Source organism: Macaca fascicularis, chromosome 3 (genome assembly GCF_037993035.2).
Source record: "Macaca fascicularis isolate 582-1 chromosome 3, T2T-MFA8v1.1".
Taxonomy (NCBI): Eukaryota; Metazoa; Chordata; class Mammalia; order Primates; family Cercopithecidae; genus Macaca; species Macaca fascicularis.
In genome coordinates this window covers 151,210,306-151,228,205 of record NC_088377.1, presented here as the reverse complement: position 1 = coordinate 151,228,205, position 17,900 = coordinate 151,210,306, and the positions used below count along the sequence as shown (strand labels likewise).

At 33.9% G+C, this 17,900-nt stretch overlaps 1 long non-coding RNA gene across 1 annotated transcript in view; it reads left to right on the top strand.

Moving 5' to 3' along the window:
• The window catches only part of LOC102135648 (uncharacterized), an 87,351-nt gene that overhangs the window by 30,767 nt on the left and 38,684 nt on the right, over positions 1 to 17,900 (top strand). The window contains exon 2 of the long non-coding RNA XR_001489651.3: positions 10,346 to 10,448. This is a non-coding gene — a long non-coding RNA (uncharacterized lncRNA). The remainder of the gene's footprint in view (positions 1 to 10,345; positions 10,449 to 17,900) is intronic.

Here is a 17,900-nt window from a genome sequence, read left to right as displayed (position 1 = left end):
TGTGCGAGAATGCAGATGATATTTCAGTGTTTAACCTCAAACACATATACACAAGCATCCTTAGACACAGATTGCCCCCTTGTGTGAAAGGTAAGCCAATGTATACATCTCAATAACGATTGAGGATATTGCTGCAGGTGTTCATGGTGATGATACAGACTTAGCAATAAAAGATAAAACAGTACTTTTATTTTCTATTCAAGGAGGCAGAGGTTTAAGGTGTATTTAGGGTTTCCTTCAAAATTTAAAAAAAATTAATAGGAAATTTGCTGTAATAAACATCTGAAAATTGGAAACAATAATTTTGTCCAAAAATGGGAATTATTAACTTACAAATTGTAACAGGAATTAAAGGAATTACAGCAAAGTATCAAAAATATTGTTTATGGATCTTCCTTATTTATCTTTATTTTATTTATATTTTCCTAATTTCTGTAGTGATCTTACAGGAGATGGCATCTGAAATTGCTACCATTGATAATTTATTTTGTTAATTTATTAGGAATGGATGTAAAATAGTGGATAAAACAAGGTCATCCTGTGTAATTTTCAGAAAACCTTTTCATGAAGACAGCTATTCCCTAGAACTGCAAGACATAGAAGCATTATAAATAAACCCTATGTATGTTTTGTTAAAACAACCATTGATATTTATTAAAATTCTCAAAAATTTCCATTTTTTAACCCAGTATCTTATGTTTAAAAAGAGTAACCTGGTGATCTCATGTTTAAAATTCTATTCCAGTGCAGAAAAGCATGGACAAAAATTAAAAAAAAAAAAATAGTGGAAACATTGAATGCAGTAAAAATACTGTGAAAATTACCTGAAATTCTAATGACAGTGAAATAATCAAGTACATTCTTCTACTGTCACACAATTAAATATTAATTCTAAAGGAAACAACAGCAATTTTTTTTCTATATTTTCCAAGATTTGTAAAATCTCTTGGAAATAACATAAAATAAATCCTGGAGATAATATAGATTATTTTTTGTAAAAGAAGGTTAGCCACCATACTATTTGTTGTTACAGTAAAACAAAACAAAACAAAACACCAACATATTTTTCCAATGGGATTTTTCCCCTCAAAAATCTTATAATCATTTGGATTTACTTACTCCCAAATAATAATTTCATTAATTTTTAAGGCTTGTAGCAGGTCAATTTTATACATAGGGAACTTAAGGAACATAAAATAAAATAATGTGGATAATGTTTACAGCAGAGTCCAAGGAATAATTTAGTTTTCCTGCCTTTGTTCTTTCTTTTATACACAATTAGTCAAGATTTTTGATGATGCTAGTAATGATAAATTAGTTATCATCTGTTTTTGAAACCAGGTGTAGATTTGGATTTTATTATTTAATCAGAAACCAAAATTCCTAAATAACTTTTGGTTTATTCTGAAAAATGTTTCTTGTCTGAAAACCCACCCTTTTCCATTGCCATTCTTAGTATATATATTATATATATTTAGTATATATATTCAAATTTATGCCATGAAATTTTATAACTAGCCAAACTAGGGTACATTTGTAACATAAAAAATCCTCTGCATGGCTATTATTAAGAAGACCAAAAATAACAGATGTTAGAGAGGATACAGAGGAAAGGGAACTTACACACTGTCGGTGAGAATGTAAACTCTCTGGAAAACAGTATGGAGATTTCTCAAATAACTAAAAATAGAGCTACTATATGATCTGGCAATCCCACTACTGGGTATCTACCCAATGGAAAAGAAATCTTGATATCAAATAGTTACCTCCCCTTGTGTGTATCACAGCACTGTTCACAATCTCAAAAACATGGAATCGACTTAAGCATCCATTAAAGGAGAATTGGATAAGGAAAATATGCTATCTATACACAATGGAATACTATTCAACCATAAAAATAAAAAAAATCATGTATTTTGCAGCAACATGGATGGAACTGGGAGCCATTATCTTAAGTGAAACAACTCAGACACAGAAAGATAAATACATGTTCTCACTAATAAGTAGGAGCTAAATAATAAGTACACATGGAAGTAGAGTGCGGATTCACAGACAATGGGGACTTGGAGAAGTTGGGGGTTGGGAGGGTGGATAATGAGAGGTTGCTTGGTGGGTACAATATATGTTGTTCCAGTGATGAATATACTGAAGGCCCTGGCTTCATCAAAATGCAATATATCAATGTAGCGAAATTGCACTTGTACTCCATGAATAATACACAAGTTAAAAATAAATAAATACCTTTCATCTTAAAAGAACCTTAGCATTTGGAAATATTTCACTGATCATTACAATCAGCCATAACTAAAATTTATGATAGGGTCAATAGCCGGGAAATCATTCCATTTTTTCTTAAAAATCTGTGTGTGTTCCTTTATGTATGTGTGTGTGTAGCACACACAGACACAGGCACACACTGAGACTTAGGAGGTATCTTTTATTCTTGGCCATTCTTGCTTATCATAACATAAGGAAAAATGTTTCCAACTCATAATACAGAAGGGAAGCTTTCTGGTAGCTACTTTTATTGAACAAGATCTTCCAGATATAATCCCGGAAGACAACTGATCATCTATGTGGCTATCGTCAAATAGAAATTTGCGTGAATGTGGATTCAAAAAATGCATTTTCTCTCCTCATTTTTCCCACATCCAGATCACAGTTAAACTCAATCTCAGGGTAAGTTCACCTGGATTAAATTAATTTAAAAAATAGTTCTATCTAATTCAGTTCAATCAAATGTGAAGCAACATAAAAAAGAGGCTTGTTATTTGTAAAGTTAGCATATGTCTGGTTTCCCAAGACAGAGCACTTAAAACTTCATTTCAAAGCAAAATAAAGGGACTACATTTGACTTGTAATGTAACCAAAATTATCTAGGAACTAATTGCTCATACGTTGTCTGGGAACTATGTTCCTACAAACATACAAAGCTCTGTTACTTTAGCCGAATTTGTACAGTGTCAGTCACAATGTCTTCTCCAGCCCACAGGCTTGAGTTACTGCCCTGTTATGTCTCCCTTTTCTGATGTTCTCAAAGGAGAAGGGAAGGGTACTTTGGCCATTGTAACAACCTCCGTCATACTTTCTCCAATATTATACTTTTGACATAAACAAGGGCTGTGGTTGCAAATCTCAAAATTAGTGAACACTTGCCATTAGACATGAATTTTTTAGAGTTAAATTTTTTACTGGCTAAATTTTTTAGAGTTCTTGGTTTTATTTTACTCTCAGAATCAATGCCAGTTATATTTCTTTTGGGTGTGCTTTTTAAAATAGAAAATATTATTTTTGTTTTATTGTAAAATTACAACCTCTGTTGCATATGAAATAATGCATATAGAGCAAAAAACGTTATGTGGCATTTCATTCTGCTGGGCAGGCTGCTAGGTTTACTCATTAGCTAAATGCGTTCCTCACAACTAACAACAACAAAAAGTGTTAAACCTGCAACTGTTGCAAAGGTAGACCAATAATCTGCTAAGATCAATGAGGCAATTATTTTTATTTTTTACAGTGTAATAAATTGGCTTTAGAGTAACTATGTTTCTGAATACATTCCCACCTTTTTGAGTTTTGATCTGCTTTGATGACATTTGGGCCACATACGTCAATAATATTATCCCACCTTTCACATCCGGTATTCTGAATCAGATTCTCAGTTCTCTTGTCCAATATATCACAACGTCCACGAGACAGCACTTAACGCTTCCTTAGTTTTTTATTTATTTCAAATAAAGTTTTATGTATTTAAATATAGAATGTCAGGATTAAACGATTATTATTGATAACATTGTTTATGGAATAAAATATAACTACCTCATCCTGTAGTCAAATTATTTTACATTTATGACCATTTAATTCTTCCCTGCCCAGACTAGTCAAGATGCTTTCTTTTTTTTTCTTCAGAAAACATTTCACAAGCAATTACCCACAACATTGCCCTTGACAATTTGAAAGGGATTTAAAAAATGTAAATATTGAAACATTACCCAAATTATCTGTTTAAAAAGGAATGGGAGGAGACGATAGGGGAAATCGAACATGTCCCGAAAACCTAACCTCTTGTGTGCTTCATCCTCTTTTGGGGCTTTTAGGCTAATGAAAACCCAACAACACACATAATGGACTAGCTATTATAAGCCCTATTTTGTAAAATCGGAAATGAGGACAAAAAAGCTTAAGTAATTTGCCGAGCCCCTATCCCTTTGCCCTCTAACTAAGCTTGCTGTACAGCATGGGCCATAGGCTTCATTTTATAAGTTGAACTTATCTTCAAATTATGTTCTGTTTACATACTGCACTAAAAAAATGTGGCAAGAAAAAGTTACTAGATGCAAACTACCACTTAGATAATTTCTCAGAATGAAAAAGGCAAAAAATAAAAAAATTAAAAGCATATCCAACTTCCACATTATTCAAATGATGCTGCTAACTATTCCAAATTAATTGGCCTACCTATTAGTAGATGTTTGAAAACGATTAACATTGAAAGCACAGGCCTTTTTAAGTCTTCAATAAAAAGTATTATTACATCCAATTTACATGTTTAAATGCTCATCCATTAGTGATCTTTTGCACCTTAAAAATCAATCATACCTTTAAAAACCCTAATTTCATAGTAGGAATCTCGGTGTTCAAATTCCTATACTTCATTCCATTTATCCTTTCAAAGACAAAGTGAGGTATTGGGGTGGGAAGAATACTGACTAGAATTCAAGACATTTGAATTCTAATTTGAATACGCCTCTAACTACAAAGGGTAAAAAGGGTAGGAAATTTGTTTTCTCACAAGTAAACAGGTAAATGAATGCTATAGTATTTTTAAGATCCCTGTTGGCTGATACATTATTTAAAATTATTGGGGCTAAGTAAATTAACATCTTCTTTATAAACCAACACAATATACTAAAGCTTGTATTTGAAAACGTAGGAGCCAATTTCCTTTTTAACTTATAAAAACATAAACTACAGAGTTTCGTTTAGTGTCAACCTCTGGTAGGGTCTTAGCTTTATTTACAGTCTTTGTAATTTATATACAGATTTTTAATATAAGAGTTAACCAACAAAATGTACTAATTATAATGTCTAATTATAATGACAAATTCTACTTGTTTTCTTTTGACAAAGAAGCTACATTATATGATTGCCAAAATGACAAGGAGGAAAACAGAATAAGAATCTCACATCTTCCTACTATTATCCATGACCTTTATGAATGAAAAGAAGTGACTTATGACATTTTTGCTGAAGACTGCATTTTCCTCTGCTTGGAATATGTTCCATATCTCCAAAATAAAATTCAATTAACAGTCCTATGAAGCCCAGGAAAAGTGGCTAAGGATAATGAATCCAAAAGCAAGGTTGTAAGAATGACTCTACTTGGGAATTATTTTTTTCTAATTTGAAGATGGACATTTCTTCACTGGTTTGCCATTACTAAATTATTTTAGAATTTATTTGGCCTGCAAAGGGGTGGGGGAGTTGGAAACATCAGAAAAGGGTTTCAGGTATAGAATGTGCTGTTACCCGGGGTAGCAGAGAACCAATATTGACCTGAATATTTTTCATGAAAGGAAGCTAATTTTTTGACCACCAATTGCAGGCTATATTAGCCAGAACACAGGTTAGAATATTTAATACAGATGACGGCCCATTCCCACTGCTTAGGCCAAATAAATCAGAAGGATTGGGTTTGCGGTCCAGTAAGAATATACTTGAAAAGGTCTTTAAGTTATTCTTATATGAACTAGAGTTAAGAACTAATAACCTAGAGAAATAGTTCCAAACTTGGCTATGTATTAGATATTCCTGGGGAAATAGAAATAATGCAAAATGCATCCAGGGATTCTGGTTTCTTGGGTATGGCGTAGGAAGCTGAAATTTAGCAAATGCACCAGGTATTTCTGATATAAGTGGACCTCAGTGAGAGACACTGCCCTAAACAGTAGTCCGTATAGTGAGGTCAATTTCTGATAAAGATTGAAAGAGGATGTTCATTGAACAATCTATTCAATCAATAGACAAAGTTACAGGTTTGAATAAAGCTGGGCATGGGGAACTTATCTGTAAAGGACAAAGTGTAGTCCATTGTTAAAATGTAGATTCCTGGAGAATCAATCTTTGAGAGTTTGGGGTCTTGGAATATGTATTTTATAAGCCTCTCATGCTCTGAAAATATGCCCTAGTTGACTAGCGATCTCCAATTCAATGCCACTCTCTGGGCTCTTTAAATGACTTTTCTCGGTAATTGTAAAGCAATGAAGGAGGTGCCTATCCTTTTTGTAGAAGAATATTTTTATTTATTTTATTTATTTATTTATTTATTTATTTATTTATTTATTTATTTTTGAGACGGAGTCTCGCTCTGTCCCCCAGGCTGGAGTGCAGTGGCGCGATCTCAGCTCACTGCAAGCTCCGCCTCCCGGGTTTACGCCATTCTCCTGCCTCAGCCTCTGAGTAGCTGGGACTACAGGCGCCCGCCACCTCGCCCGGATAATTTTTTGTATTTTTAGTAGAGACAGAGTTTCACTGTGTTAGCCAGGATGGTCTCGATCTCCTGACCTCTTGATCCGCCCGCCTCGGCCTCCCAAAGTGCTGGGATTACAGGCGTGAGCCACCGCGCCCGGCCAGAAGAGTTTTTTTTGTTTGTTTGTTTGTTTGTTTTGTTAAAGGTAATAGGACCAGTTATAAGTCTCATATAAGATCCCTGTTTTAGCAAATAATCGAAATCCTAAAAGTTACTATTATCCAGATGCACTTGTCACTACGTATAGGGGTCGGTAGACGGGCTTGTGCTTAGGGAGATTTAATAGGATAATCTAAGGACATAAGACGGGATATAAAATTCGAAAACACTCCCAGGTCACATTGCCCCAATCCTCCTGCATGTATTTGGATATTATTAATTTCAAATGGCTTTATCAAGAGCAGATATTCCCAGGCTACATCATGTGGTCAAGTCTTGCCCTCCTAAAACTTTATTGTATATATGAGTCTCTTGGGCATCTTGTTAGAATGCAGGTTCTGACTCAGTATGTCTGGGATGGGGCCTTAGATTCGGCACTTCTAACGAGCCTCCAGTTATTGCTGAGGATGTTGGTCCAAGGACTGCACTTCGAGTTGCAAGGATTTAGGCAGTGTCCGTAGGTCATGACAGCAGCGTACACTCTCAACCTTTATCATTTTCTTGTGAATGAGATTATTGATTATAGAATAAATTCTCTTGAGAGCATTTAGATGCATCCCTGCCAACTCATTATACCATCCTCTCTTGGATTGGACTCCTTCATATTCTTCACTTTTAGAGCTCCCATTGTTCCAACCTCTTAATAGCTCCTCAAAATATTTAATTCACAAACACTGCCACAGTTTTAATTTACAGAAAACCTGTGAAGTTTATATTATTTTATCAGCTTTATAAAAGAAAAATCGAAGTTGCAGGTAAGTGTCAAAACATGCTTATGGGGATTTCATGGCTTGCCCAAGGCCACAAAGATTCAAATTCAGACTTCTAATTTCAGGTTCAAAATTGTTTTCCCTAACAACACAGTTTCGTGTGTGAACTATGATCTCTCAATTCTCTTTACCTATTGGAATAACATATCAGTAATAGAAACAATCAGGACTCCCATGAATAATTGTATAGGCTTGGATATAAAACTCTACATAAATTTTAACTAAACCTCAACAATACCCATATGAAGTATCATTATTTTCGCATTAGTGTAGAGAGAAAAAAAAAAAAAAAAAAAAAAACAGTTTGAAATCACCTAGTTTGCCTGAGGCCAACAGAATATGGAATACAATGCATAATAATTCACTGTGAGTTATCACATTCCGTATTCACACATTTTATAAAAAAGAAGGTCTAATTGGTTCACAGAGGAATACATGCAAAAGCCATTCTATGGGTTACATGGTATGTTAACTTATCTAATGAGCCCCTCACAGAGGGAGCCAGCTATCTCACTGAGTCATGATATCTCTTGTACTTTACTGTATAATACAAGAACTAAAACAAAATTTAATAATTTATAAAAGGCACCACCTGTAATACAATGTCATGTGATTCCTAGTAGCTTCAGAATAAATTGTTTTTAATATTTCAATGTCAATGTAAAGAGAAAAATTTCTCAACATTTTAATTAATATTTCATTTCTAAATTCAATCAAAAGTCTACCATCAGACAAAAGTTTCCCTCTGCAATCCCTGTGACTTATCTTTTGGGGTCTCTAGTACTCTGCTAAAGAACAGAACACACAGAGAGAAAGGGAGGTGATTGAAGACAGAGGGCAAAAATGAACTCAGTAACTCTGTACCAAATTATTATAGAAAATGAGACCTCAATGAAATTTTTCTCACCAGATAACTTAGGTCTTTTCAAAATGCCATCAAGCCAATGATCTGAAGCACAGTCTATGACAACTGTAACATCAATGGTTATTTTTATAGTTCTTGCACTATCATTTTAGTGGCTCTATATGAATGAGATGTAATATACTAACTATAGCATATATTAATGACCAGTCTTCTCAAACAGCATCACATTGTTTGAAGCTTATTGACAAGGACTTCCTCCCATCAGGAAAGTGAGGAAATATTCATTTACCAAGCCTTGGTAGAGACACTTTCAAGTACTTGCCTGCATATGTTGAGTTAATATGATTATCTTCAGTTATTTTTTTAACCTTAATAGTGGACTTACTAGATTTGAAGACTGGAAAACATGAATAATTATGTGAGATATTAAAAAAGGGAAAATATAATATTAGTAGGAGTTAGGATTGCATCAATAGGATTAAACTATTGTGCATCCTTAAATAATTGAAAAAGGAAACTACATATGTATGATATCTGAATAATACATCATATATATCTGATAATATCATCCTTTATTCTTCATTTTTTATTTTTGCTTTTATCTTACTCCTTGTATTTTTTGTTTTTTACTAAGACTTGTTTTTCTATCGTATAAAAACAAACTATTAGCTAAAAATTAAAAAAAAAAACCTGTTACATTACATCGTGTAATTCAAACAAATTGCTTAATTAAACTCAAGCTGTTTTATTTCCTAAATCATTTAGGCAAACTTAAGGATGTTAACCCTGCAGAACTGTACTTTACTTATGCTTTAAACACAATTGAAACACATTCACATTATCAAGACTGTGGAAGGGATAATGAATTTTGCTTTGTTATGAGGCATTTTCCAACTTCCAAGGACAATTACTGTGCACTTTTGTTTATGACGTAGAGTATTGTCTGTGACACTTGGCCACTTAGTACATTGCCTCAAATTGAGTATTGTAAAGTATTTTCTTTTATTTGGAGGAAAGAAAGAGACATTGAAAATAATGTGTAAAGATTTCTAAATAAAATAAGACTTTATGAGTTTGTTTCCTGTGTTCCAAATTTTTACACTTTTCTGCTACTTCATTTTAAAAGAACTCTTCATTTGAAAGAGTCGATTCCATTTTGAAAATGGGTCTCTGGACCCATAAAAAGCAAAACATCTTTTATTACCTGAACATTGGCCAGAAATGAAATAGCTGTGAAGTGTAATTATATAGATGTGCTATAAAATATATTTCTAGATTGTTACTAGTGTAGGGTAAATTCCCCAGATACATTTCCTTCTATATTCTTTAGACTTTTTGATATGTTCCTCACCAATTTTCTATTTGAAGTATGTTTATTAGCTTGAATTGAATGTGTATAAATATACTTTTAGTTTCCAGTGTCATTAGATTGGGTATTAATATGTACTAATGCTATAAGAATTTAGAAAATTGAAGTGATATAAGAAATAAGTGTGATGGTTAATTTTATGTGTCAACCTAACTGGGTTTAGAGATGCCAAAGAGGTGATACAATGTTATTTCTGGGTGTGTTTGTGAAGATTTAAAAATTGAATGGAAACGCACAGATGTCCTATAGGAAAAAACAGTGGACAAATGACATTATCCTGAAATTGTAAGAAAAAGTTATTAACATTGCCCTTAAACATATGAAACTATATTCACCTTCACTCAGAATAAGATGAATACAAATAAAATCATGCTGAGTTCCAGAGTTTTCCCACCATGATTGAAAAAAAGCAAAAAGAAAATAAAAGAAAAACAAAATTGAATATATGCTCTGCTAGTAAAGCTATGGAGGAAAGGGAACCTTTTACATGTTACTGGTAACAATACAACATGGTCCATTTATGGAAGGGAATTTGACATATCTTTTGATCCAGAAATATCTTGTCTAGAGATTTACTCTGAAGATTCACCTTGACTATAAAAGTACATTTGCACTAGATAATTTATTACAGCTTATTTATATTTGCAAAATAGGAATGACCTAAAAGCTCATACTCGGGAGATGAACTGAATTACAAAAGATGCAACAGAGTCCTGTGAAGCTATGGAAAAGACTGAGGAAGAGCTCTATGAAATGGTAAGGAATATACTGCTAAATAATATACTGTATAAAAATACACAGGTTATACTGCTAAATATTTTTTAAAATAAAAAACTTTATATATGCCTACTTTTGTGTAAGAAATAAAAGGAGGAAATAAGAACATACTCATGTATCCACTTATCTAATGTAAAAAGAAATAGAATGAATAAACCAGAAAATAGTATGGTTAATTAAGGACAAGAGTGATGTGAATGGGATGCAATCGATTGGTGGTAGAGTGGCAAGTTTTATCATGTACCTTTTTTATAGATTTTATGTTGGGAACCATGGGACAGTTTACATACTTTAAAGAAGATAAGAAAATCAACAAGATGAGGAAATAAATAATCTCTTCACCCTCCAAATAATCCAGAATGAAATACAAACAAAAACATGCGGACCTGAACAGATTTTAAATTGATAATGTAACCATAGTGAAATGGGAGGGGAAAAAAAAGACAAAATAATTTTTGAAATCACTAATTTTAAGTATATATACTCAATCTAAAAGTGAGAACAATGTAAACAAGTACTGAACTCTAAGCAGAATATGTATTTCCTTAATGGTATGGGTTAATACTTTTGAAAGTACATTTTATGTATAATTTGTAAAAGCAAATGAATTGAATATATTGAGGATGATAGGAGCCAGGTTTCTCTTTACTGGTGAAGGGAGTTACTAATATTAAAAAGGAATTGTCCTGAATCAACTTTGGGGTGTTGAATTGGGATTGGAGAGATCAGTATGAGTTCATGGTTTATGGTTTTAAGAGATGATGATGATGATGGTAGACAGACTAATAGATGTATATACCTTCCAGCTGTCTTCTGAATCTGCCTAGAACCCAAAGCACCATAGTAGCAATGAGCACACAGTCTGCAAATATCAGTTTCTAAATGTCATTTCTTACAAAATAGAATGAGGGCCCTTAAAAAATTGTTGATTCCAGAATTGAGGCAGGAAAATAGAAACAATTAGAGGGAAGGTGGAAAGAACAACAGTCACTTAAATACACTATGAATTATCACAAAATAAATAATAAAGCAGCCATTAGAAGATGATGTTTGAATTAGTAATTTAGAAAAGAATACAACACATATCCTAAAATAACTTATTTTTGAAAAGACAATCTACAAGAGAAAATAAGATAATAAAAATCTGGCCCATGAGTTCTCCAACAAGAATGCTAAGAGAAAACAAACAACACCCACAATGTTTTGAATACAAAATATAATGCTCTTAAAGTAAAATAGCCTTTACGTCATTAAAGAGAAAGAAAGACATCTTGTCAAATTCACCTGATCCATTAACACTGGCCATCACATTAACCCTATTAATGACCAAAAGGAATTGCCATTTGGCTGTGTAATTTTGGTTATATAAGCCCCCCATTATTTAATAAAATTTCATGGTATACATTCTGCATAATAACTCATTAAATCTTAAAAGTATAAAGAAAAATTTGAAAACAGCAAGAAAAACCACATATTGGAAAAACAGAGAGGACACTCAATCTGAAGATGAAGTAAATAAATCTTAAAAATTCAGGTATTTGAATGGTTAAGAAGATATCTGGAGTGTATAGATTAAACACAACACACACACAACCAGGTAGAAGAATGTAATAGAGAATCATCTTATAGGAAATGGCAACTAAAAAAAGTTATGTGAGGTCATTTTGATTTTAACAAATGTGTGGAATAATAGAAAACTTTAAAAGTTGACTAAGAAGAGGACTTATATGAAATCATCACTCATCAGTGGAGCTATCTCAAAGCTCACCTGTGGCCCGCATTCATTCTGATTGGTTGCTGGTTCTATTCTGAGAAGGCAGTCTCTAAGCTGTACTCTTTACAACATATGTTAATATTATCCTGACATAGAATTATATGGTAAGACACAAGTAAATGGAAAGATAGAAGGGAAATATTTTCCTGTTTGGATTTCTGAGTAATTTATTCAATAACTGATGATGGGCAATGAGAGGTTGGCTTTTTGAGGAAAAACAAATTGTAAATCTTTTCCTCACAAGGATACTTAATATAAACTCATGTTTCATTATAGAAATATATATATTTTAAAAGACTTCAGGTAAAATTTTAATTTTTGGAGCTGGGCACAGCATTTGTCTTATAAGAAAAGTTTTCTTTTTCATTTTATTAAAATATCTTGAAAAATTATTTGGAAGAGGGTGACTTGGGTGTTCAGCAGCAAAGGCAAAAATTGCAGTAGCTACATAGCACTGATGGCCAATAAATCAGCATTAGGGGAAGACAAAAAAGACAAAGGAGAAGTGAGAAGAGAAAGCCCAAGAGAAGAGGTGGCCCAATGGCATGAGATTGGAGAACTACAAGAAACACCTGCAGTGATCCAGTGGCTAACGGGGCTAAGCACTGCTGGACCAGGCTGGATCTAAGGAGTGGAGGGTAGCATAGAAACAGCAAAGGCCCAGAAATACCAGGAATCATTCTGGGAAAATGCACCTGAGTTGCTATTTAGACTTGTAAACTTTCAGAGGTCTACTAGAGGGATAAAAACTCTAAGAGGACCTATGGGCCTCTAATCCTTTATACAGGAAACGAGAAAATAATGATTTTCAGATTCAGCTGCTTATGTGACCTCAAGGTCTGATCAGCCACAAGCTCTGCAGGACTTTGATTTCCAAAGTCTCCATATGCTGATGCTATTATTAATGATAATAATATATTTATTGAATTGCCAAAAAAATGGTAGATGAGATAAAAACTAAACAATGGTGACAATTTTAACAGCTTGCAATTCTCTGACCAGTGAAAAAAGTCTACCTCAACTCAAACTGCACAGAGGAAAGTTAATCACCAGAAAATTGAAGTCCAGCCTACTCATCTGCTCTGATTTTGCCAGCGCTGCACAAGTGTCAACATTATGGCAAGGCGGAGATGTAACAATCAATACAAAAAGTAAACAAGTTAGCTGAATGGACTTAAAGTAAATCATAAATACCTATACCCTCAAGTTAGCAGTGGGTTAGTGAGACAGTGAAGTGGCGTGTGTGTGTGTGTGTGTGTGTGTATGTATACACTCATGTGCCTGTGCATGTGTGTGCATGTGTGCATCATGCCCATAAATGTCATAAGCCCCGATCAGGCTTGAAAATCCTTAAACACTAAGAGCCATTCATTAAGTGATAATATATTCCTAATTGTCAAAATTGCATATACTCTATTAGATATAGGGCATTTTGCTTTCTTCATTCAGTCCTATATTCCTTTCACCTTTATAAATAATTCTTAAGAACCTATTATGTGTTATTCTTAAAATAAAAATTAACAATATGAACTCAAGATAAATTAATTAAGCCAATCAGTGTGTCAAGACAAAGTCTCTGCCCTCACGGGTATTAAGTATTCACAGTGTGAGGTGTGTTCAGTTCCTCAAAAAGATACAAATAGATACACTGTCTTGGAGTGTGAGAGAAATGATGTCTGCCCTCACATAGCCACACTACTATACCTGCACACAGTGAGGTGCTGTGGTTACATAAACACAATCATATTTTTAAACACGGATTAAAATGAAAACTCTTTTGACATTAAGAATATATCAGCAAAATAGCAATATAAGTGTATGTATTTTTCCTTCAAAATTCATGGAAAGCACAGTAAAATTCTCCTTAGTGCATATTAAAATGAATCGATATAAGAAAAGGCACTAAATCTACATTTAACATCTTTAAGTAAATACAGAAACACTTTTCTGCTCCTGTGTGTCTGTGTGTGTGTGTGTGTGTGTGTCTATGCACATGCCTATGCATGTTAAAGAGAAAGAAGAGAATACAAGCAACGTACGTTAAACATTTCTATTCCAAGTACTGTGATATGCACTTTCCTGAGAACAGTTATGTGAAATAAAATGTGTTACCTGCATTTTACAGATGAAAGACCACTTAGAGAAGTTAAGACACTGGTGGTTTTACATTGCTAAAATTTGATGCTTGAAAATGACTTCAAAATGCATATTGTTAGGTGGACACTCATCTCCTTTACTAAGTATTATCTTGTCAGCTTATGAAATCTGTTAATTGTAATACTGAAGTTATAGATTGGTATGAATTTGAAGGAAAACAATAAAATTCTGCCTGGCTCAGTTCAGTGTTCTATTTCTTAAAACTTTCACAAGTAGCAAACGCCTGACAATCCATGCAAAGTGAATGATGGGGGGAAGAATTATTGGAAGAATTTGTGAAAATAGTTTCTCCACTTACAAAAAGCAACAAGTTTTTGCCATGTTTTTAGCAAAACAGACCATCACATCCATAGAAATTTGGTGCTGATTTCAAGGATTACCTAACCAAAACCATGAGTTCCATGGTTTTTGAGTACCTTGATACTTGAAAATATCAATCAGAATATTTTGAAAGCTTCTAATTTTTTAACCTAGTTAACATATAGAATTGATTAAGTGAAGTAAATAGTAACCTTGTTCATGCATTGGGGGACTTGGGTTTTTACCCATGTTCACCTAGCAGCAAGGACAGGCTTTGGGAAGTGAGTTACCGGTTTTGGCGAGAAATGGAGATTAGGTTTTGGCGAGAAATGGAGATTAAAAAATGTCTTATCCCCAAACACCACCAGGGAATAATGGCAACCACCAGGATAAAAGACACAAAGAGGCCAAGAAAGGGTTAAGAGAGGTCAAAACTAACAGTCTTCTCTAGGGCAGTATTAGAAGAAAAAAAGGTCAGGGAAAGTATGCTGAACTAAACGAAAAACAAGAATTGTAAGTGGAGGCTGGTTACGGTTTTTTTTTTTTTTTTTTTTTTTTTTTTTTAAATGAACACACAAACAAGCAAAGAAAACATGTTATAGTGGCATTTTTGGAAAAAAAAAACCAATTGGATGTTTTTAACAGCTGAATGTTACAGTATTCACATTTATTGTAAATGAAGAATCTGAAATCAAATACCAGTACCATGCTGTTTTGGTTACAGTAGCCCTGTAGTGTAGTTTGAAGCCAGATAGCATGATGCCTCCAGCTTTGTTCTTTTTGCTTAGGATTGTCTTGGCTACATGGTTTTGTTTTAGTTTTTTTTTCTTTTTTGGTTGCATATGAAATTTAAAGTAGCTTTTTCTTATTCTGTGAAGAAAGTCAATGGTAGCTTGATGGGGATAGCATTGAATCTATAAATTACTTTGGGCAGTATGGTCATTTTCACAATATTGATTTTTCCTATCCATGAGCATGGAATATTTTTCCATTTGTTTGTGTCTTCTCTCATTTCCTTAAGCAGTGGTTTGTAATTCTCCTTGAATTGGTCCTCCACATCCCTTGTAAGTTGTATTCCTAGGTATTTTATTATTTTTGTAGCAATTGTGAATGGGAGTTCACTCATGATTAGGCTCTCTGTCTATTATTGATGTATAGAAATGCTTGTGATTTTTGTACATTGATTTTGAATCCTGAGACTTTGCTGAAGTTGCTTATCAGCTTAAGGAGATTTTGTGCTGAGACAGTGGGGTTTTCTAAATGCACAATCATGTCATCTGCAAACAGAGACAATTTGATTTCCTCTCTTCCTATTTGAATACACTTTATTTCTTTTTCTTTCCTGATTGCCCTGGCCAGAACTTCCAATACTGTGTTGAAAAGGAGTGGTGAGAGAGGGCATCCTTGTCTTGTGCTGGTTTTCAAAGGGAATGCTTCCAGTTTTTGCCCATTCAGTATGATATTGCTTGTGAGTTTATCATAAGTAGCTCTTATTATTTTGAGATACGTTCCATCAATACCTAGTTTATTGAGAGTTTTTGGCATGAAGGGGTGTTTAATTTTATCAAAGGCCTTTTCTGTATCTATTGAGATAATCATGTGGTTTTTATCATTGGTTCTGTTTATGTGACAGATTATGTTGATTGTGTGTATTGAACTAGCCTTGGATCCCAGGGATGAAGTGGACTTGATGGTGGTGGATAAGCTTTTTGATGCGTTGCTGGATTCTGTTTGCCATTATTTTACTGAGGATTTTTGCATCGATGTTCATCAGAGATATTGGCCTGAAATTTTCTTTTTTTGTTGTGTCTCTGCTAGGTTTTGGTATCAGGATAATGCTGGCCCCAAATCTTCTTTGGTAGAATTTAAAAATTCTTGGAGAATTTTTAAAATGAAAATTAAGGATAATTTTTCATTATCATATGATTGCCTTTGCAAGAAGGTGGGCAATGACAAATTATTTGAGAGTGACTGAAAATTTCTTTCTCATGAACTATTTTAAGAAGGCCCCCTAGCAACCTATTTTACTATTTATTTGCTTACTAAATTTTTCTTTATTGATACTGTAAATGAAATGCTGTATAACCCCTTTAAAAATTATTTTTAAAAATTGAAATCCAAAATAATGAGCTTTTACTATACCACATTTATGACTCAGAATAAAAAGCTTCTTAACTGCTAGAATAAGCAGAAAATTTAATAAACATAATGAGGCTTTGGGTATTCCACTGGGTAATTCATTCTAAAAACACAAAACAAAAAACAAAAACGAAAAAACACTTCCGGCCAGGCGCAGTGGCTCACGCTTGTACTCCCAGCACTTTGAGAGGCCGAGGCAAGCGGATCACGAGGTCAGGAGATCGAAACCATCCTGGATAACATGGTGAAACCCCGTCTCTACTAAAAATACAAAAAAATTAGCCGGGTGTGGTGGCAAGCGCCTGCAGTCTCAGCTACTTGGGAGGCTAAGACAGGAGAATGGCGTGACCCAGGAGGTGCAGCTTGCAGTGAGCCAGGATCGCACCCGGCACTCCAGCCTGGGCTACAGAGTGAGACTCCATCTCAGGAAACAAACAAACAAATAAACAAACAAAAACACTTCCATACTGATTGTCTGGACTATCGCTCTTGCATTGAAATCCACCAGTGAGCTCTTATGGCTGGATTAGTAAATTGAAACATATCCATAACAGCATTTGAGTTCTGCAAGTGCCTTAGGAAGGCAAAGAACAGAGTCTTTTAAAATCATTTCATCTGAATGTGGAGAGTTTTTGAATTCCTTTGTCCATAAGCATGTTCAGGTTTAATTAGAATTTTTTCTTGTAGGAGAATTTTGTATTTCTCAGAAACAGCTACCACAAAACTTATTAACATTACTTACATGATTTCCTCCATCATCCATTTTCCTGCTCTTCCAAACTTTGTGGAGAAAAACAAAATTGATTGTACATTCTTGAGCTGTATTCCCATGGAGACGGTTACCAAAGCAAAGGCAATTCTTCATAGTGTCTGGTTTGATGACAGTAGCCTGCTGCCTCTCTTCTGTTTTTCCACTTGCCTATTTGCTGGTTCCCTGTAGGCTTCCTTTTAGGGAGACCTTTGATTCATTAGAAAATGTCTCTTCTCTGTTGTTCTTGGGTGTGCCCAGTACTCAAGGTCATTTCTTAGTTCCTCCAGGAATCTTAAAAATTCAATACAAT